The 24,198-nt window shown below is 36.1% G+C and overlaps 1 long non-coding RNA gene across 2 annotated transcripts in view; it reads right to left on the reverse strand.

The window, feature by feature from the left end:
* Positions 1-24,198, reverse strand: part of LOC307190799 — a 380,676-nt gene that overhangs the window by 128,341 nt on the left and 228,137 nt on the right. For both annotated transcript variants that reach the window (XR_013829543.1, XR_013829544.1), the window contains exon 4: positions 12,820-12,889. This is a non-coding gene — a long non-coding RNA (uncharacterized lncRNA). The remainder of the gene's footprint in view (positions 1-12,819; positions 12,890-24,198) is intronic.

Here is a 24,198-nt window from a genome sequence, read left to right on the forward strand (position 1 = left end):
ACTGTAGTTTTGTACTATAGTCTGAAGTCAGGGGGCCTGATTCCTCCAGCTCTGTTTATCTTTCTCAAGATTGCTTTGACTATTCTGGGTCTTTTGTGTTCCCATACAAATTGTGAAATTTTTTGTTCTAGTTCTGGGAAAAATACCATTGGTAGTATGATAGGGATTGCACTGAATCTATAGATTGCTTTGAGTAGTATAGTCATTTTCACAATGTTGATTCTTCCAGTCCAAAATATGGTGTATCTCTCCATCTGTTTGTATTGTCTTTAATTTCTTTCATCAGTTTCTTCTAGTTTTCTGCATACACGTCTTCTGTCTCCTTAGGTAGGTTTATCCCTAGGTATTTTATTCTTTTTGTTGCAATGGTAAATGGGACTGTTTCCTTAATTTCTCGTTCGATTTTTCATCACTAGTGTATGGGAATACAAGAGATTTCTGTGCATTAATTTTGTATCCAGCTACTTGACCAAATTCATTGATTAGCTCTAGTAGTTTTCTGGTAGCATCTTTAGGATTCTCAATGTATAGTATCATATCATCTGCAAACAGTGACAGCTTTACTTCTTCTTTTCCAATTTGGGTTGCATTTATTTCTTTTTCTTCTGTGATTGCTGTGGCTAAAACTTTCAAAACTATGTTGAATAATAGTGGTGAGAGTGGACATCCTTGTCTTGTTCCTGATCTTAGAGGAAATGGTTTCAGTTTTTCATCATTGAGAATGATGTTGGCTGTGGGTTTGTCATATATGGCCTTTATTATGTTGAGGTAAGTTCCCTCTATGCCTACTTTCTGGAGGGTTTTTATCATAAATGGGTGTTGAATTTTGTCAAAAGCTTTTCTGCATCTATTGAGATGATCATGTGGTTTTTTTTCTTCAATTTGTTAGTATGGTGTATCACATTGATTGATTTGCGTATACTGAAGAATCCTTGCATTCCTGGGATAAACCCCACTTGATCATGGTGTATGGTCCTTTTAATGTGCTGTTGGATTTTGTTTGCTAGTATTATGTTGAGGATTTTTGCATCTATGGTCATCAGAGATGTTGGCTTGTAGTTTTCTTTTTTTGTGACATCTTTGTCTAGTTTTGGTCTCAGGGTGATGGTGGCCTCATAGAATGAGTTTGGGAGTGTTCCTCCCTCTGTTATATTATGGAAGAGTTTGAGAAGGATAGGTGTTAGCTCTTCTCTAAATGTTTGATAGAATTCACCTGTGAAGCCATCTGGTCCTGGGCTTTTGTTTGTTGGAAGATTTTTTTTTTTTTGGTACGCAGGCCTCTCACTGTTGTGGCCTCTCTGTTTGCGGAGCACAGGCTCTGGACGCGCAGGCTCACTGGCCATGGCTCACGGGCTCAGCCGCTCTGCGGCATGTGGGATCTTCCTGGACCGGGGCATGAACCCATGTCCCCTGCATCGGCAGGTGGACTCTCAACCACTCTGCCACCAGGGAAACCCAGTGTCAGTTTTTACTTCTCCTTTTTCATTTCTAATTCTATTGATTTGTGTCTTCTCCTTTCTTTTCTTGATGAGTCTGGCTAATAGTTTATCAGTTTTGTTTACCTTCTCAAAGAACCAGCTTTTAGTCTTATTGATCTTTGTTATTGTTTCCTTCATTTCTTTTTCATTTATTTCTGATTTGATCTTTATGATTTCTTTTCTTCTGCTAACTTTGAGGTTTTTTTGTTCTTCTTTCTCTAATTGCTTTAGGTGTAAGGTTAGGTTGTTTATTTGAGATGTTTCTTGTTTCTTGAGGTAGGATTGTGTTGCTATAAACTTCCCTCTTAGAACAGTTTTTGCTGCATCCCATAGGTTTGGGGTCATTGTGTTTTCATTGTCATTTGTTTCTAGGTTTTTTCTGATTTCCACTTTGGTTTCTCCAGGGATCTCTTGGTTATTTAGTAGTATATTGTTTAGCCTCCATGTGCTTGTATTTTTTGCAGATTTTTTCCTGTAACTTATATTTAGTCTCATAGCATTGTGGTCAGAAAGTATATTTGGTATGATTTCAATTTTCTAAAATTTACCAAGGCTTGATTTGTGACCCAGGATATGATCTATCCTGGAGAATGTTCCATGAGTACTTGAGACGAAAGTGTATTCTGTTGTTTTTGGATGGAATGTCCTATTAATATCAATTAAGTCCATCTTGTTTAATGTGTCATTTAAAGTTTGTGTTTCCTTATTCATTTTAATTTTGGATGATCTGTCCATTGGTGAAAGTTGGGTGTTAAAGTCCCCTACTATTATTGTGTTTCTATCAATTTCCCCATTTATGGCTGTTGGCATTTGCCTTATGTATTGAGCTGCTCCTATGTTCAGTGCATAAATATTTACAATTGTTATATCTTCTTGGATTGATCCCTTGATCATTATGTAGTGTCCTTCTTTGTCTGATTTAACAGTCTTTCTTTTAAAGTCTGTTTTGTCTGATATGAGAATTGCTACCCCAGCTTTCTTTTGATTTCCATTTGTATGGAATATCTTTTTTCATACCCTCACTTTCAGTCTGTATGTGTCCCTAGGTCTGATGTGTTTCTCTTGTAAAGAGCATATATGCAGGTCTCGTTTTTGTATCCAATCGGCCAGTCTATGTCTTTTGGTTGGAGCATTTAATCCATTTACATTTAAGGTAATTATTGATATATGTTCCTATTACCAATTTCTTAATTATTTTGGGTTTGTTTTTGTAGGTCTTTTCCTTCTCTTATGTTTCCTGCCTAGAGAAGTTCCTTTAGCATTTTTTGTAAAACTGGCTTGGTGGTGCTGAATTCCCTTAGCTTTTGCTTTTCTGTAAAGGTTTTAATTTCTCTATTGAATCTGAATGAGTTCCTTGCTGGGTAGAGTAATCTTGGTTGTAGGTTTTTCCCTTTCATCACTTTAAATATGTGCTGCCACTCCCTTCTGGCTTGCAGCGTTCCTCTGAAAGATCAGCTGTTAAGCTTATGGGGATTACCTTGTATACTATTTGTTGCTTTTCCCTGTTGCTTTTAATATTTTTTCTTTTATTTAATTTTTGATAGTTTGATTAATATGTGTCTTGGTGTGTTTCTCGTTGAATTTATCCTGTATGGGACTCTCTGTGCTTCCTTGACTTGATTGACTATTTCCTTTCCCATATTAGCGAAGTTTTAACTATAATCTCTTCCAATATTTTCTCAGTCCCTTTTTTTTTCTCTTCTTCTCCTGGGACACCTATAATTCAAATGTTGGTGCATTTAATGTTGTCCCAGAGGTCTGAGACTGTCCTCAATTCTTTTCATTCTTTTTTCTTTATTCTGCTCTGTGGTAGTTATTTCCACTATTTTATCTTCCCAGTCCATTCTTCTGCCTCAGTTATTCTGCTATTGATTCTTCTAGAGAGTTTTTAATTTCATTTGTTGTGTTGTTCATCATTGTTTGTTTACTCTTTAGTTCCTCTAGGTCCTTATTAAACGTTTCTTGTATTTTCCCTATTGTATTTCCAAGTTTTTGGATCATCTTTACTATCATTACTCTGAATTCTTTTTCAGGTAGACTGCATATTTCCTCTTCATTTGTTTGGTCTGGTGGGTGTTTACCTTGCTCCTTCATCTGCTATGTATTTCTCTGTCTTCTCATTTTGCTTAGCTTACTGTGTCTGGGGTCTCCTTTTCACAGGCTGCAGGTCGTAGTTCCTGTTGTTTTTGGTGTCTGTCCCCAGTGGATAAGGTTTGTTCAGTGCGCTGTGTAGGCTTCCTGGTAGAGGGGATTGGTGCCTGTGTCCTGGTGGATGAGGCTGGATCTTGTCTTTCTGGTGGGCAGGACTGCCTCCGATGGTGTGTTTTGGGGTGTCTGTGAACATAGTAAGATTTTAGGCAGCCTCTCTGCTAAAGGTTGCGGTTGTGTTCCTGTCTTGCTAGTTGTTTGGCATAGGGTGTCCAGCACTGTAGTTTGCTCATTGTTGAGTGGAGCTTGGTCTTTGCATTGAGACAGAGATCTCTGGGAGAGTTCTTGCCGACTGATATTACATGGGGCCGGTAGGTCTCTGTTGGACCAATGTCCTGAACTCGGCTCTCCCACCTAAGGGGCTCAGGCCTGACACCCAGCTGGAGCTCCAAGACCCTGTCAGCCATACAGCTCAGAAGTAGAGGGAGAAAAATAAATAAAATAAAATAAAATAAAATAAGGTTATTAAAATTAAAAATATATTATTTAAAATAAAAAAATTAAAAGTTGTAAAAAAAAAAAGGAAGAGAGCAACCAAACAAAAAAAAAACAAATCCACCTATGATAACAAGGGCTAAAAACTATACTGAAAAACAAAATGGACAGACAGAACCCTAGGACAAATGGTAAAAGCAAAGCTATACAGACAAAATCACACAAAGAAGCATACACATACATACTCAGAAAAAGAGAAAAAGGAAAAAACAATATATTAAAAACAAAAAGGGAAGAGCCCAACCAAATCAATAAACAAATGTACCAATGATAATAAGCTCAATACTAAACTAAGATAAACATGAAACCAGAAAGAAATTATACGCAGAAAGCAAACCCCAAGTCTACAGTTCCTCCCAAATCCACCGCCTCAATTTTGGGATGATTCATTGTCTGTTCAGGTATTCCACAGATGCAGGGTACATCAAGTTGATTGTGGAGATTTAATCCACTGCTCCTAAGGCTGCTGGGAGAGATTTCCCTTTCTCTTCTTTGTTCGCAAAGCTCCTGATTTGGCAGAGGCCAGCATGACATTGTGACAGGGCTGCACAGGCTCCCAGGAGGGGAGGTGTGGATAGTGACCTGTGCTTGCACACAAGATTCTTGGTGGCTGCAGCAGCAACCTTAGTGTTTTTTGCCCGTCTCTGGTGTCCAAGCTGATAGCTACAGCTTGTGCCCATCTCTGGAGCCCGTTTAGGCAGTGTTCTGAATCCCCTCTCCTAGCGCACCCCAAAACAATGGTCTCTTGTCTCTTAGGCAGTTCCAGAATTTTTCCTGGACTCTGTTCCAGGTAGCTGTGGTGCACTAGCCCCCTTCAGGCTGTGTTCACGCAGCCAACCCCAGTCCTCTCTTTGGGATCAGACCTCCGAAGCCCAAGCCTCAGCTCCCAGCCCCGACCTGTCTTGGTGGGTGAGCAGAAAAGTCTCTCGGGCTGGTGAGTGCTGGTCGGCACTGATCATCTGTGCGGGAATCTCTCCACTTTGCCCTCTGCACCCCTGTTGCTGTGCTCTCCTCAGTGGCTCCGAAGATTCCCCCCCACAACCCCCCCATCTCCTCCAGTGAAGAGGCTTCCTAGTGTGTGGAAACTTTTCCTCCTTCACGGCTCCCTCCCAGAGGTGCAGGTCCCATCCCTATTCTTTTCTCTGTGTTTTTCCTTTTTTCTTTTGTACTACCCAGGTACATGGGGAGTTTCTTGCCTTTTGGAAAGTCTGAGGTCTTCTGCCGATGCCCAGTAGGTGTTCTGTAGGAGTTGTTCCACATGTAGATGTATTTTTGATGTATTTGTGGGGAGGAAAATGATCTCCACATCTTACTCTTCCACCACTTTGAAGGTCCCCCTCGACAATTTTTTTTTTAATTTTTATTTATTTATTTTTGCGGTACGCAGGCCTCTCACTGCTGTGGCCTCTCCCGTTGCGGAGCACAGGCTCCGGATGCGCAGACTCAGCGGCCATGGCTCACGGGCCCAGCCCCTCCGCGGCATGTGGGATCTTCCCAGACCAGGGCACGAACCCGTGTCCCCTGCATCGGCAGGCGGACTCTCAACCACCGCGCCACCAGGGAAGCCCTCAACAATTATTTTTTATTTAAGTTTTGCGAGACACGCTGATCTCTGAGAAGGCTGACATTTTGTTTGGTAAACAATTGTAAAAGTTATTCCAGACAGAACTTTGAAAAACACAGGATCTTATAGCCCTTAATTGAATAGAATTGAAGGATGTTTTTGGTCTCGTTATTCAACTAACCTAAGGGAGAAAGAAAATAAATCAGTTCTTTTGTGGATAGGTATGACAAAGTAAATCACTCTTTCAAAGTTTTCTTTCTTTTCTTTTTCCCTTCCCCCTCCCCATATCCTCAAGTCCATTCTCTAGTAGTTCTGTGTCTTTATTCCCGTCTTGCCCCTCAAGTTTTCTTATTACAAGTTGTTAATATAGAGGTACCACAGACAGCTGCTCTATATTTAAATATTTAAAAAATAGACTTTAAAAAAATAGACTTTCGTTTTGGGGAGCTATATTTACAGAAACATTTGGGAGAGAATATAGAATATTCCCGTGTACCCCAACAAACCTCCTCTAGTTTTCCCTGTTATTAATATCTTGCATTAGTGTAGTATATTTGCTAAAATTGGTGAGCCAGTATTAATACATAATTATTAACCAAAATCCATAGTTCAAATTAGAGTTCACTCTTCATGTTATACATTCCTTAGGTTTTGACAAATTTATAATGATGTATCTACCATTACAGTATCTTACAGAATAGTTCCACTGCTTTAAAAATCCCTAGTGCCCCACCTAGTCATCCTTCCTACCATTTTTCCTTCAAATTCAGAGCAACTACTGATCTTTTTACTGTCTCCATAGTTTTGACTTTTCCAGGATGTTAAATACTTGGAATGATAAAATCTGTAGCCTTGTCAGATTGGCTTCTTTCACTCAGTAACATATTTAAGCTTCCTCTATGTCTTTTCATGACTTGACAGCTAACTTCTTTTTCTTGCTTAATAATATGCTATTGTATGGGTGGGCCACAATTTGTTTATCCAATAATTTATTGAAGGGCATCTTGGTTGCATAATTTTGGCAATTATGAATAAAGCTGCCATAAACACTCATTTTCAGGTTTTTATGTAGTTACAAATCTTTAGCTCCTGTGGTTAAATTCCTTGGAGCACGATTGCTGTATCATATGGTAAAAGTATATTTTGTTTTGTCAGAAACTGCTAAACTGTTTTCAAAGTAGCTGTACCATTTTGCATTCTGATCAGCAATGAATAAGAGTTCCTGTTGCTCCACATCTTCACCAGCATTTGGAGTTATCAGTGTTTTGGATTTTCACTATTTTAAACAGGTGTGTAATGGAATCTCATTGTTTTAATTTGCAATTTCCTAATGACATACAATGTTGAGCATCTTCTCATATGCTTATTAGCCATTTGTGTATCCTATTTGGTGAGACAGATCTTTTGCTCATCTTTTAATTGGGGAGCACAAATATTTTTGGTGCCCAAACCTGGGAGGATTAAAATTTTAAATTAATATTTGATGCCTCAGGACTGACATAAGCAAAGGCAAGTCTAATGATGCCCAGGGCAGAATATTTGACCACAAGTAGATGACTGAGTATTGGAAGTCTGTGTCAATGAAAGAAAATGCTTCAGCGATGGGATGATATGAATGAGAGCTGTGTTACAGGGCTCGTTCAAGTGCTGTGTGGTGTTAAGGAGACTTGTTCTCAAGTACATTCCAACTGTTGGGAGGAAGACATTAACCCATTTTCTCTTGCTGCAATCAAATATTTAAATGTTTATTATTTAACTTACTCCTGCTCTAATCAAGAACCCTATGTTAAACATTCTTTCATTTGTTTAACAAATATTAAGTGACTACTATGGTTAAGCACTGTTTTAGGTTCAGAAAATGCAGTGATGAATCACACATATATCCCTCAACTCAAGGAACTTACATTAAATTTGGATGAGTCCAACAATAAGCAGGTATGTCCATAAATAAATAAGACAGTTTCAGAAGAAAATAATTTTCTTTCTTTTTTTTTTTTTTTGGCGGTACGCGGGCCTCTCACTGTTGTGGCCTCTCCTGTTGCGGAGCACAGGCTCCGGACGCGCAGGCTCAGCGGCCATGGCTCACGGGCCCAGCCGCTCCGCGGCATGTGGGATCTTCCCGGACCGAGGCACGAACCCGTGTCCCCTGCATCGGCAGGCAGACTCTCAACCACTGCGCCACCAGGGAAGCCCAGAAGAAGATAATTTTAAAAAGGAAAATGAATAAAATAAAATAGGATTAACGAGACAGAGGCTGGTTGGAAGAGGCATCTGATCAGATAAGGCATCTCTGAGGAGGGGGCATTTGAACCAAACCCCGAAGAGGAATCAGGCACGGAAAGGTGATGGTGATAGGTGGAGACTTGGGCTAGAAGAGCGCTTTCCAAAACTGGGAGGAACATGTATGAAAACCATGAAGTAGGGATAAACTAAGCATATTTGAGAAAAATAAGAAAAGCCAGTGTAGGTAGGGTGTGATGAGTGAACTGAGTGACTGGGGACAATTTCTCTAGCGGCACTTTGCCCAACTGATGGATCTTTTTTAAGAAAACAAACTAAAGCACATAAAGAATTTCAGTTGCAAAATAAAATCTTCTCATATTAGCACTAAATTCAAACTTCAGAATAAACTAACAATGAAAAGTTCACGGTAGCACTTTCCCATAGGCAATTGGATATTAAAACAATAAATACTAAACCATAAAATGAGAATCTGGATGTCTAACTGGATTCCAATGTTTCCCTAAATGACTATTATGGCAGACACTAAAATATTACCCAACAGCTATTTCTCACCTTTCCTAGTATAACCTTGAATTTGTTGGAGACAGCAAATTCCCAGCTTGCTCTTTCAGTACCCCTTGCAACTGAGGAAAACCATATGACACAGCCAATACCAGTAAGTCATCAACAAATTTTATGGGAAGCTGTGGAAAATCTGTTGATTTCCTGGTGAAAGAGCATGGAACAGAAGGGACTGCCTCCACTTCTACACCCCTTTTCCTCCCTTGAAGATTTTCTTGATGGATCCATCTGTAACGGCCAGCTATCTTGCAATCATTAGGCAACGAACCAGGTTTTCTGATAACAACGCTGTGCAGCTGAACTTAGGCAAGTAACAGCACATCTCCCAAATTCTGGTTGGGTAAGAAAGCAGTACATGGCTTCAAGATGAGTTGAGCTTTCTGTCACTCACAAACAAACACATTCCTAAGTGCTACAACTATTTGATGCTTTTTGAAAATCAAATATCAAACAGTCACTTTTACATTTTTTTTTTTTAAATTTTGATACACACTGTGCTTGTGCTCGTGTGGTTACTCTGAGTTCCATGAACAAAAACAGGAGGAGGCAACATTCATTGAGATCTTATCAGGAGCTGGATGAAGGTCTAAAAGCCAGATGTACTCATTACTTCAGCAACACTGTGCAGCTGGGGCATTAACATTCACATTTTGTCTCATGAGTGACAGAGTTAGGATCTAAATCCAGGTTCCAGGGCCTTGGCTGTAAATATTCTGTGGGACTCTCTCCTAGACTTAAGGAGCCATTTCAGTACACAAGATTGAATGGACCAAGCTAATGAGATTTTATGTACAAATTCTGATTCCTTCAGAGTTGATGGAAAAAAGATAAATGTAGAGTGACTCTCTCCATAGCAATATACATGCTTACTGTATATATTCAAGTTCAGTATTTATACATACATATTTATCATTGTCCATATAATAGTTAGTTACTAGTTTCTCAGGAGAAAAATGAAATAAAATAACAATCCCAATGAAATGGCAAGTGTTAGCCTCACTGGAATTACAAATGGCTAAATAATACAATTTTTTTTCTTTTAGGAAGCTATTTTAAGAAAAACACTGACAGAGTGTTAAGAGAACAAATTAGAAGGTAATGTGGTAATAAAGTTTATTGAACAGTGTGTGTGCTTCCGTTTGTTTTGCAAACTGAAATTTGAGAAAACATTTGTGCACAGTCACCTCAGCTATCAAATGTTTTTCTCGAGGTAAATGTTCCCTGTTGTTATAGCATAATTACAGAGCCCAGTGTACCTGTACTCAAGAATCTTATAACAGTCTGCATTTCAAAGGAAACTAAGAGCCCAGCAACCTGCCCGTTCAAGCTCATACACTATTCAAAGAAGGAATTTGATAGTAAAAACTCTAAAACCATAAGATAATAGAGTTACAATAAATTTAAAAGAATTGTCTCATGTTTTACACGTTATTCTGTTACATGGGTTATAAAAGGATGACATTTGTTTAACCATTAATAGTCATTTATGAAATTTCCCATGAGTATGTGAATGCAATTAATAATAGCATTAGTACTAGCTGTACTCCTAAGATTTCCTACTATTTCTGGTACCAATACCAGTTGATGGTGTTTTAGCAGTTCAATATTTCAAATACACAAAATATAAAATATCTAAACCCTTATCGAGACAACCTGGACAGATTTCACACAATCCTAGCATTCAAACCAATTCATCAAGTGTGTTAGATTTACAGCCTACTCCATGGAGGTCTCTGCTTGATCTTCACTCTCAGAGAGATGTCCCTTACACCCTGAATAAAATAGCAACCAGCTCCCAACTCCTCACCTTTTGTCTAATTTATCTTCAGAGAACCTAAAGTTACATAGATGTTTATTTACATGCTTATTGTCTATCACCCCTCCGGAATGTAAGACTTTGCCCGTTCTCGGCTAACTTAGGACCTTGAATAGGGTTGGGTTTACAGTGGCTGTTCATTAACTGCTTGCTGAAATAACTAATGAATGCACATTCTTGATTTTTTACTATGAACTAATTATTCAACAATGATACTGACAATGTATACTGAAAATGGCTGACTCATCTAACATTTATGTCAATGTGAACATCATAAGACCTAATGAGCATTTTTTCCTGAAGAAATCCCTTCTTCCTCACGTGTGATATCATAGCTTACTTTTGACAACACTACAAGCACATTTATCAAATTAAATGCTTTTTCATAACTATTTTGACAACGCAAGTCATTGATGCTATACTGAAAGAAACAAACAGTATGCTCATTATATTTTATTCAAATATAATGTAACTTAGGAAGGACTATGTAATTACTATACAGGATTCCATTCTAAAAGTTCACCATGAGGACTGGGGCAATATTTACCAGCATAATAGTTAAACACAGGTGAAACATAATTATCTTTGTTCTTTCTTATCATTTTGCAACCAAAATCTAACAAATTACTTTTTCCTATTAAGGAAAAGCAGAAAAAGTGATTAACAAAAAACTTTCTGATGGGAGCATTTACTCTTCCTTGAAACTGGAAATGGATGTATGATGCAAATTACAAGAGTGCCTCTCCATAGAGTGGGATATAAACACTATTCGATAGGGAACATTTAACAGAATACGTAATAAAATATCAGAGGAGAAAACAGAATTTATTCATTAAAAGAGAGGTTTCGCATAGCCACACCTGAGCTCTTACTCCTCTGCATTGAATCCTGACCCAGAAAAATGGGCCCTCAAGTTAGGACTCAGAAGAAAAGTCACTTTTAGTCAAGTATGATCATTAGCCTCATGTACTAGATCACTCCCTCTTGAGTTGTTTCAAGTTTCACAATTTACAACAGCTATCCTTTCCAATTTATAGTTAGCTGTTGTGACCATTTCCTAGTTTTATTAAAAATGAGTAGTGATTTCATATTTTGCCTGTTTTTGAAACGTATTTACTTGGTTTGCTTTTGATTGTTTCAGAGATGACAATGGAAGTTGAAATCTCTTTGCTCTGGTATATTGAACCAGAGGATCATGGGCCTCATTTAATTTAAATTAACACTTTAAAAGAAAACATGATTTGTTTATAAAATATATTGAAAATTCCATTGTTTATTGTGACTATTTTTATACCCATATCTATATCTATAAATAATATAAATTGGAAGTTGTCTGTATGGTACTGCATTTAAACAAAACACACATGAAAATGAACTCTTTTGAGCATTTTAAAATGTATCTATTGTTGTCTTTGCAGTTGTTAATTTTGTTTTTATGTGTTATATAACAAAATAGCAAGGTGAGAGCAAGGGTATCTTGTCACAAATAACCCACTGCAAATCTTCTTTCTGTTCACAGAAATAAAATATCCAATTAGATGTAGAGAAAAGGGAAAGTTCCTGCACTGTTAGAAGGAATGTAAATTGGTACAACCACTATGGAAAACAATATGGTGATTTCTCAAAAAATTAAAATAGAACTACCATATATGATCCAGCAATACCACTCCTGGGTATTTATCCAAAGAAAGCAAAAACATTAATTAGAAAAGATATATGCATCCTTATGCTATTCCAGCATTACTTACTTTGTCCTAGATATTGAAGCAATCTAATTGTCTATCAACAGATGAATGGATAAAGAAGATGTGGTACACACACACACATACACACATACTATATATATATATATATATATATATATATATATATATATATATACACGCAACAAACACACACACACACACACATATAATAATGAAATATTACTTGGCCATAAAAAAGATTGAAATCTTGCCATTTGGGACAACATGGGTAGACATAGAGGGTATTAATGTTAAGTGAAATAAGTCAGACAGAGAAAGATAAATATGTATGATTTCACTCATGTGTGGAATCTAAAAAACAAAATGAATGAACAAACATAACAAAATATAAACAGTGTTATAGATACAGAGAACAAACGAATGTTTGCCAGAGGGGAGAGGGGTGGGGGAAAGAAACTAATAGGTGAGGGAGATGAAGAAGTACAAACTTCCAGTCTCAAAATAAATGAGTCATGAGTATGAAAGGTACAGTGTGAGGATTATAGTCAATAAATATGTAATATATGTAATATCTTTGTATGGTGACATATCATAACTAGATGTATCCTGGAGGCCAGTTTGAAATGTATAGAAATATATAATCACTATGTTGTATAACAGGAACTAACATAATGTTGTAGGTCAATTATATTTCAAAACCAAACAAGCAAACAAACTCATAAGAAAAGAAATCATATTTGTGCTTACCAGAGGCAGTGGGTGTCTGGTGGCAGGAGAGAGAATTGGAGGAGGGCAGTCTAAAGGTACAAATTTCCATCTGTAACATAAATAAGTACCAGAGATGTATATACAACATGATGAATATAACCAACACTGCTGTATGTTATATGTGAAAATTAAGAGAGTAAATCCTGAGTTCTCATCACAAGAAAATTTTTCTTCTATTTCTTTAATTTTTTACCTATATGAGATGATGGATGTTTACTAAACTTTTTGTGGTAACCACTTCATGGTGCACATAAATCAAATCATTACACTGTATGCCTTAAACTTATATAGTGCTGTATGTCAATTATATCTCAGTAAAAGTGGAAGAAAACATAATCTAAAAAAAGATGTTTTATACATACACATACACAATGGACTACTACATAGTCATAAAAAGAATTAAATCGACATTTGTGACAACATGGATGGACCTTGGGGGTATTATGATAAATGAAATCAGTCAAAGACAAATGCTGTATGATTTCACTCATATGTGGAATCTATAAAACAAAACAAACAAATAAACAAAACAAAACAAAACTCATAGATACAGAAAATAGATTTATTGTTTCCAGAAGGAAGGAGTATTGGAGGGTGGGTGATATGGGTGAAGGGGATCAAGAGGTACTAACTTCCAGTTATAAAATAAATAAGTCATGGGGATATAATATACAGCATAGTGACTATAGTTAATAATATTTTCTTGCAACTTGGAAAGTTGCTAAAAAAAAAAAGTAAATTTTAAAAGTTCTCATCACAAAAAAAGAAACAAATTTGTAACTCTGCATGGTGACAGATGGTAACTAGACTTATGGTGGTCATTTCACAATGTATACAAATGTCAAATTATGATGTTGTAAAACTAAAACAAATAGAATGTTGTATGTTATTACATTTCAATAAAACAAATATCATTAATAATTTTATATGGCTTATATCTGTAATTATGCTTTCAATATGTTGTCTTATATAAAATATACTATTAAAACTAAAATCGCCTGTTCTTTTTATTTTTATAAAAATTTAAAATTATATATGTCGTCCACATTTGTTCTGGTTTGATATTTGTTTTGTATGGTTCTAGTTTAGAGTGTGAGGGTAAAGACAGAAGAAAAAAGCTGCAATGACTGATCCAAGAAACACCTCTTTACTTAGAGGTAGGGTATTAATTTCTGAAACCCAAGTAAATATGGTATTTCAAGAAGCAGAGAATAATCAAATGTATAAAATGATGATTATGAGTCAAATAAGATTAGAATGGAGAAATGGGCATTGGTTCTAGTGATTCTGAGGTCATTGCCGACTTTGACAAGAATTAATTCAGAAGAACTATGGGGATGAAATCTAGACTGGAGTGAGCTCAAGAGAGGTGGGAGGAATGAAACTGAAGAACTCTTAAAATGGATCAGAGAAATCCGACTGGAGTTCAACGAGTATGTGGGATTAAGACAGGTGTTAATATTTTATGTCTGCATGTTGATAGGAAAAAGTGATAAGTAGAAGAGACAAGAGATTATTCCTGTAGTGATACGTCAGAGAGAGAACAAGAAATTGTCTTAATGAATTTAATGACTTAATTTTGATATTTACCTACTTCAATTTGAAGAAATACTGAAGAGAAACAAACTTTTAACAATTATAGTAAGTTTCTGAATATTTGCATTTAGGGAAAAGAGCATGAGCTTTGAAGTCCTTTGTCTGAATCACAGTCTGAAAAATTCCTTTGTCTGAATCACAGCTCTACTACTCATTAATTATGTGTCACTGGACAAATAGTAGGTAGGGAATCGAACAATTGAACAAGGAGACAGAGGCAGGCCTAAAATAGGAGATCAGATATTTCATCCATAGTAACTGAAAAAAACGATGGAATATATAGGAATAGAAGCAAATTTGTTGCTAAATCTTGTGGTAGGAAGATACAGTGTTCTCTTCAGTGACTTCTTAATATTCCATTTTATGTCTGATATATCTTTTAGCTAATTTGCCACTTTTTACTACAAGAATGCTGTGTTAAATAGCCTTCCAGCTAAAGTTATATCTGCATATTTGATAATTTTATTAAGATAAACTACAAGAAATTACAGTGTGAGAAAATATATATCTACATAACGTTTAATACAATGTTAAAGAGTTCAAGAAAAATTTAAGATTTAATTTTCACTAAGTGTGCATAAAAGTGCCTTTTCCAGGAACCCTTACAAACAATGGTTATCATGATTAAAGAGCTATTTCTGTAAAAAAAATTTAAATACTGTAAAAATATTTTGGTTGCTTTTTATTTTTATTTATTTATTGTGGTACGCGGGTCTCTCACTGTTGTGGCCTCTCCCGTTGCGGAGCACAGGCTCTGGACGTGCAGGCTCAGCGGCCATGACTCACGGGCCCAGCCGCTCCGCCGCATGTGGGATCTTCCCGGACCGGGGCACGAACCCGTGTCCCCTGCATCGGCAGGCGGACTCTCAACCACTGCGCCACCAGGGAAGCCCTTTTGGTTGCTTTTTAAATTGAGAATTTGATGAAATTCCTGAAGCTTCTTCCCACAAAAGTAAAAGTGCATTCAAAAATTTGTATTCAATATCAGAAGGTGCTGTGACTTCAGTCTTAACCCACCTTTTCTCATTTTGATATATTGGGATACTAGGATGAAGATAAAATAAACTAAAAAACATTTTAAAAGTCACTCCTATATGATATTGTATATGAGGTATGTGAAATTAAGGACAAAAATAGAGAAAAATAAAAAACATGGTTAGTAATTTATGTGAATATCCATCACCTCATTCTAAAACTAGTGGCAATAACCAGTGGAAAAGAAAAATTTGTTGTTTGACCTCTGTTTCAATTTCACAGTGGTATAATTAGGGTATAGAGCTGTGTCGCACCAACAGAGGCTTTTGTCAGAAGGCAAAGCAAAGATGGGTCTTTGTAAATATATATGGGTATTAGAATTGTAATTATGCATAATTTCAGTTACCTCATGCACTTGAATAAACTCAAAAGAGTCTTGAGAAACAGTTGTCTGTCCAAGTACTGAGACAGTATTGTAGAGTTCTCTAATTAATTAGAGGCACAGTGACTATTTTGAATTATGAACTTGGAAATGAAGTGAGAATGACAATGAATTGCTAAGCAGTGTTAAACATTCCAGGTCTAGTGATTATAATCTCTTTAGACAGAGGGACTTAAAGTATTTTAATAGGTAATAGTATAAAAATTGGTAAAGTAGAAATTAAAATATTGCACATTTCAAGGCATATCATGAAAAAATGAGTGCTAAGTATGGTGGTAAATTGCTGGGGTTGTATGTACTGTAGAGAATATCAAGAGGAAACATTTACATATTCTGAAATGCTGGAGGATAGATTCAGTGTTTAGAATGAAATGCCCAGCACCTGTCAACTGGAGTTGGTTGCATCTAAGAGATTGTTTTACTTGTGGTATTTTAAAGTAATTTTCCTATGTTTTCTTAGATATCTCTGAGGTGGGGAGAGAAAAATAGCATTTTTGAGTGCCTCCTTATTACTAGGCATCCTTTGGGTTGACCTTTACATATGATACCACCTGTAATCTGTTAACCCTTCCTCTCGTTGAGATTGAGTCCCATCTTGCAAATGAAGAAACCAAGGCTCTAGAAGATTAAGCGATTTTTCCCACTGCAGACAATTAACTGGTGATGCTAATACTTGAACAAAGTAGCACAACTGACAATTCAAGAAAACTTTGTCAAAATCCAAAGTTCATCCTCATTTTTTAAGCCATGAAGGTTTAACACAGGCGCCTAACTTTATTTTGAGATTCTACTCAGTCTCTACACTAAGATGGGTGAACTTCAACTGGAACATAATATCCCTAAACTATGTTTGAACTTTACAGGACATTGGCATTTAAATCTCTAACTGGGGACATGTATACTAACTCAAAACATAGTTCACTTCTGCTATTAAAATAAAGTCTGAGCATCGCTGTTGCCTATTTTCTTGTATAGTCATATGTCCTTCATATCATAGCTCCAGACATGCTGAATTACTTCTAGTCACCTGAGCATGCCATTGTTTCACCAACCTATCCTGTTCCCGAGGCCTGAAACACTCCCCTCTCCAACATCAAACAGATCCTTCTACCAACTGCTATTCACTCTTATTTCTTATTGACTTTCTACACAAAATCTTCTCTGGCATTTATAAACCGAGATTTCTGTCCCTCTTTTTTGTTCCTATAATATTCCAAACGCACCCTTTTGTGTCATTTAATATCCTGCATTTTAATTGTCTGCTTGCCTCTCTTTCTCACTAGACTTCAAACACTTTGAAAGGCAGAAGCATCACCTAGCCATTAACGCATTCTACTTTGTTGAGGCCTTAACACTGACATGTAAATTAAGTATATTTTAATTATACTAATACACAGTACATATATAACTAAGTGAATGGAGCAAACCTATTTGCCTGCCAAAAGAAAAATATAAAGAAATGAACCCTTTTTATCAATGGCTCCACTGTATTAAACTCCAGCTCATCTAGATTTAATACCTCAGAATCATTAATTAAGAATGACTGATGCAAAAGAATCATAAAAAAGAAAAATAATTTAAATGAAAATAACGCTAATATTCATAATACTGAAATAAAATGATAATTATTGTTAGCATAATGATAGTTATTACAGTTTTCTGTCCATACATGTATTTGGAAAGTTATGATCATAACTTAAATCCAATTTTATGTTCTGAATTTTTAATGTTATAGTATTTACGCATATTAAAAGCTGTTTAGAGAGGGCTTTAAGTTAAATGAAGTGACTAGGGGTGGGGAGGATCCACAAAGTATGCACTTTCAAAACCCTGAGTTGGATAGTAGGGGAGAAAAAATATTTTTTCTTCTACCCTTCTGAATTCTTACATACATGGGAGACACCCACGGAAGAATGAGGAACTCTCTAAGGTGGCTTAGAATTCTGGCTTAAATATCATCTTAACAGGCAAAGAGGAAGGGAAATGTAGGCTTCTTAGGGGATAGTAAATGTTTTTAAAAAATGAATAGACCTTTAAAAGAATAGATGAAAGACATGACAGCTTATGACAAAGTTTGTCTGGGTGTGGTGTCTACCTCTGGTCCCTTCTCTTGTTTTGAGTCTATCATCCCTGGTTGATGAAACTCCAGGGAAGAGAATCTGTATCAACTGAGCTCCTTTTGTAGAATCTGTTTTTAGGCAGATAAGGGGAGTCCGGAGAAAGCCTCTCTCTGAATTTGCTGTTTTTCAAAAGCCTACAGCTCAAAATAATTAATGAGGCAAAGTGGCATATTTTAGGTGGCATATTCTGTTACCCTTCAGTATTACTGAGACTAATAATTTGTATTCTCCTCTGCAGCTCAAATTTGTATTTATACAACACTGTATGTAAAGGAGAGGCTCACAAATGGAAATGAAAATTTCTTGTAAACTATGTTTCTACTTAAAGTCTGAGATTGTCTATTTTTTTAATGGAGAAAATGTTTTATTTCTTATTTTTTTTAACGGTAGGTCCTTGTTGGTTGTCTATTTTATGCCATCTTTACCAGCACTGAGTCAACTTGCTTTTTGAACAACAAAAACAAAAATCTTATGAAAAGTATTAAGAATCATAAAGCAAAGATTTTAGAGGGAACGATACATAAACTGTTATTTCCAAAGGGGAAAGAATATTTCAGTGTTGTCAGTAAAGATAAATATGGCTGAGTGGCTGAAAATCCCCTTGAAATCAGTCTTTATGTTTAGATTCAAACATGATAAATGTCTGTGCCTTTTGGAGATGAATTACCTTGCTAACATTATATAATAAGTTGTGTGCGTGAAAAAAGAAGTGAGCTAAGTGAATCTGTCCCTCATCTGGAAGTGTGGTTTCCCTGAAATTGATTTACATTTGAATGAAAACAAGGGAATTATGCACAGAAGGATTCATTATAAAAAGAATCTCTCGCCCTCAGCATTTGGAAAGCAAAATCCTCTTAAGTATTATTCTTAAATAAGTAATGAGGCATTTATTGTAATTCAAAACCAAATAACATCCTGTGGAAGAACTGGGGAAGGGCAGAATGAGGTGCAAAGAACTGATGTCATGTGACTGTTTCTGGGACTTGCTCCACTGCTCACTTGCCTTAAGGCTTTAAACAGCCAACTAACCTCATTGAACTCCTGTATCTGTGTATATGTGAAGTTTACATGAAGAAAAAAAAAGAGACAATGTATGGAAACATGCGTTGAAAACTAGAAATTTCTATATGAATATTAGTGTAATTACTAACATTGTCTAAAAGGAGTCCCTTACTGTTTATCTATCTCTACAAAATAAGCAGGAATATCAGTCTCCAAATTATATAGGTGCTGCTTGGATATATAAAATGAAGCATGTGCCTGTGAAGTTAAGGTATGATACTAGGCACTTTGTACACCGTGGGTGGGGTGGCAGGATGTAGACAGTATGCAGTTTCAAAGAGCTGATTTGCATTCCTGAGATTTCTGACTTCCCCTCTTCTCTGCAGTCCCAAGAACAATGAATTCCCTTGACAAAGATTCTTTGCTTGACCAAACTTTAGACAGGGCTTGAACCTTCTCCTAGGTCCATCTGTGCACCTCCTCATAAAATCCAGTTTTAGCAGGAAGCCTGCTAAGTCTGTTAAACAGAGGCCCCTGGACCTTGATATCTAACAATCCTGGATATTTGAAGAGGTTCGTCATCCTCCACTACACCTCACACCCCCAGCACACACCCCCGCCCCCTGCCAGGTGATATCTGATAACCTTGGCCTATCTTTAGCAAGAATTCTATTAGTTTGGTTTAGACAGAGTACCCCCATGACTTAGACATTTCCTCCTAGTAATTTTCCATACTCTAAGCCCCACCCTGATTCTTGGCTATAAATTCTGACTTGCCCATATTGTATTTGAGCCCAGTTCTGTACTGAAGTCTCTTTTTCCCTATTGCAATATTCCTGAATAAATCTGTTCTTACCACTTTAATTATTATCCAACTCTAGCTTTTCTTTGGCACCATTCAATCCAAGGATCTGTTTGGGGTCAAGTGAACAAACACACCAGGTAATAAATAGGCTTAGTCAAAAACGTGCAATACAGCATGTGAGCAGCCTGGAATTTATGGACACTTGAAAATGAGCGATGCCTTTGGAAGTGTTCCTAATCAAAACGGGAGAACAGAATTGGCTTCTTAGCAACAAGCTCAAGCCTCTGACTGCTTTTAGAAGTTTTTGAGCAATTAATACTCCTATGAGTAACTACAGTGAAAAAGAATAAGAAATTATTGGTATGAAGGGATACTGCAAAGCATCTATTAGAGGAAGAGTCTGCCCCACCCAAACTAGAGGTGGGCATCAGATGGCAGAGCATCTGAATAAACGTACTATGAAGAAAAACGTAATAGAACATCAGTGGATAAAATATTTGGGAAGTACTGCACCATGTGCTACAGGGTCTGAATGGAAAATAAATCCTCCCCTAAAGGAGCCCATCACGCAGGTTTTATTCCTTTATTAAAGAAAAACACTGGATCTTCTTGCCTCTTTAATTACTGTTTTCAGCCTGCCTGAACTTGACAGGGATCTTTCTGTTGCAGCAAATTAACGCAAGTCAACCCACTTTAGAGAAAAAATGGAATTTCTTGACTCTCATTGAAAAGACCATGTATGGACTTCAAGTATGAAAATCTTCAGGTGTAGTTGAATGCAGGAAGTCAGACAATATCCTCTGGAGGTACGGTTGTGGACTTATGACTGGGAGAATCAGTAGCCTCCTGACTAGTTTCTCTGCATTCACCTTGCCATGTCTTGATGATAATAACAAGAGTGATCAGGTCACACTATAAGTTAGATTTTGTCACTTTTTGGCTGAAAATTCTACAATATTTTTCCATATTATTCAAAGTTGAAATTAAGGTAATTAAAAAGTCAGACAATACTCCATATAATTTGGCCTTTCATTACTGGTTTAGTCTATCTCATCATTTTTTACTCTGGATAACAGAAATTGCATTTGTGTAACAAAAGTCGAACTGCCCACATAGATACACAGATTGTGTGTGTGTGTGGGGGGGGGGGTAGATACAGACATAAAGATTAGATATTGGTGTAGATATAGAAATAGACATAAATACTTGCTAATGCATTGGCTAAACTTCAGAATCTGACCCCTTATAATCAAAAGAAACCAAAGATTATAATTCTTCATTTCATGGTTATTACTTCTCCAACAATCTCATTTTCCAGGTTAAAATCCTTGAAACTATCTTAGAATTAATAATCCTGTCTCTAAGATTTTATAGAGGAAGTATATAAGTCTTAGAAGGTAAATGCCACCTGAAAGCTTAAAGTATAATTTAGTATCAGATCCAGAATTAAATTCAAAGTTGAATGATTTCCATTAGGAAATACTGTGTCTTCAGGCATATATCCCAAATTAACAATGAATGGAACAAATGAATTATCTGTTCAGAATGACCTCTATCACCATGGGCCGTATACTTAAATTGATTATATTTTCCCAAAGTGCCCTAAGTTTTCATTTAATTATACTTATTTATGAACATCAATATATAATATCCATGTATGAAGTCAAATTTTAAAAATGAAAGAAAAGAATATGAATATTTGATAACAGTAACAGCTTGAATTAGAAACCACAAAAAAATCCATAATGATTAGAATCTTCATTATTATACATAACTTTGTTATGAAATTGAGCAATAAGTCAAACAAAAAATTATATTGGCTTTGTCAATTTAGTCACCTTTCTGAAAACATTTTCTACATTCTACTCTAAAATAAACAAGGTCACTAGATGCTCTATTCTGGGATCAATACAGCTTATTCAACACATTTAGCTATTTGATCTACCAACCTGTACGAAACAAGCATGGGAATGATTGAGTTTTTATTTGACTAAATGAATGCTAAAACAATTGGTGGTAATAGTAATACAAAGAAGATAAGAGAGGAGGAGAAGAAGACAGAACAAAAGAAGAGGGAGAATTAGGAATAACAATTTAGAGACTACTACTTACCATGTGCCATAACCAATGGTAACCATTGCAGATATAGCTCATCTCCTCTTCACAATAATCTTATTTTTGTTAACTTAGTTTTAACTATGGCAAAACTAAGGCTCAAGGATTATACAAATAACTTTTCAAAGTCAATAAAATATTAAATGAGAAAACCAGAATTCAAACATACAACTGCTTGTCTCCTAAAACAAACTCCTAACCTCCATACTATACAGCTTTATTTCTTCATTACTGCATTATATTTATGTACTCTAACCTAGTAAATGATAGCAACTTAAGTGGAAAGTGAAAGATGATGCTATAAAATGAAAATGTGTCTTATTATGATCTTTTTTTTTTTTTTTTTTTTTTTTGCGGTATGCGGGCCTCTCACTGTTGTGGCCTCTCCCGCTGCGGAGCACAGGTTCCGGACGCGCAGACTCAGCGGCCATGGCTTACGGGCCCAGCCGCTCCGCGGCATGTGGGATCCTCCTGGACCGGGGCACGAACCCGTGTCCCCTGCATCGGCAGGCGGACTCCCAACCACTGCGCCACCAGGGATGCCCTTGTTATGATCTTTGACTTATAAATCTAAGTTTAATAAAAGATCAAAATACCGTATTTGGAAAACTCTAAATTTTAACTCTGCTTAAATTTTAAATTGAGATTAATATATTTTACTTTCCTATATAGCCAGAAGAAAAGCATCTCTATGTATAATTTTGTGAAATGGTTTTTATGATTTGGCCAAGTAAACCACTAATCTCAATGTCTGAACTAATTTATCCTGTTTTCAATTTCATTGTACCTCTGCTGTTTCTGCATTTATTCAAGTCCCTAAATTGACAACTTTAGTTTGAATTTCAATTTTTTTAAGATCAAAGATAAAACATAGATCCTATTGACTATTTTGAAGAGGGCACATATCTTAATATACTAATGTCATTCTATAAATTCAGATTATTATTGACACAGAATAAAACTTAAAATGAACCAAGACAGAGATTAAATTTGCTTCAGTAAATTAAAGTTAGATTAAATGAATGACTAATGCAGTCAGTTGACTGTAGGTATTACCACTACCTTTATCATAATTTACAGATAAAAGGTTCTTTTTCTTCTACATTTCCAGTGATTAGGATGAATGAATTCAGGTTAATTATCAGGGGGTGGACTGGGGTGGTATGCATTATGGTTTATAGAACTGTTTCCCCTTAAGCATGCCTAATGAGAAAGGAAAATTAAACACACTTTTCAAAAATGCATTTATTCAATGATATTAATCCAAATAAAGAGTACATACAATTGAATAATTTAAAAGTTTAGTAAATTCTGTAGATGTGATTTTTTTACAGTTTTCACTAGGTCTGCATTGATAATAACCCTTTCCTCTATCTCCACTATTCAAACTAGATTTAGTTCAGTTGTAAGCCAAGGCAATCCGTGTTTTGATATATCTATAAGGAGTGAAATAGAGAGCCTATGACTCATGATGTATCTGGCTCAAGCAATTTGTCTATCAGCTGTTGCCAGATTCCTTGTGTACCTTCTGCTCTTTTACTGTCTCGTCTACCTGGCAAGCAGCTGTTGTTATTTTATTTTTCAGAGATGATAACCTAGGTGTTTCTGATCATAACCGATCTCACTCCTTGATTCCTTACCTAATTAAGAAAATAAAATCTTCTTGTTCTCCTCTCCTGCTTTTTCTAGAATTAATCATAGGCTCAAAATAATTAAAATTAATTATAGGTTACTTCTATTTAAGTGAAGTCTTTATCTGATCCCTCACAGACTGTTGCAACTCTCTACCACTTATGTTTTACATATATATACGAGCATATTTGATTTCCTCATCACTTATCCATATTAAAGTGCTCAAATAGTACTGTCAATTAGGCAATTATTATTCAAGATTAGATAAATCTATTCTAAGGCAGAGAATACGTTACATTTCCTGTTGCAACATACTTTCACACGCATTTAAATAGAGCATAGGAGATTTCTGAGTTGAACTCTGAAGTGACTACACACAAACATATATGCATGCGTGTACACACACACTATTAACGGGAGACTGGCAGATTATATATATATATATATATATATATATATATATATATATATATATATATACTACATGTGTCAGGATATGAGGCAAGTTACATATAGTCTGCAAGTTACATACAGTCTATGTTCTACTAAATTGAGAGCATAATGTCAAAATCTCCACTATATTCTCTCTACCTATCATATACTTTATTGTCTTTTATAAGTGCTCTTAGAACAAACAGATATGTATATTGTTCATCTCTTTTTTAACCTGA

The sequence above is a fragment of the Stenella coeruleoalba genome (assembly GCF_951394435.1).
Source record: "Stenella coeruleoalba genome assembly, chromosome: 8".
Lineage (NCBI taxonomy): Eukaryota > Metazoa > Chordata > Mammalia > Artiodactyla > Delphinidae > Stenella > Stenella coeruleoalba.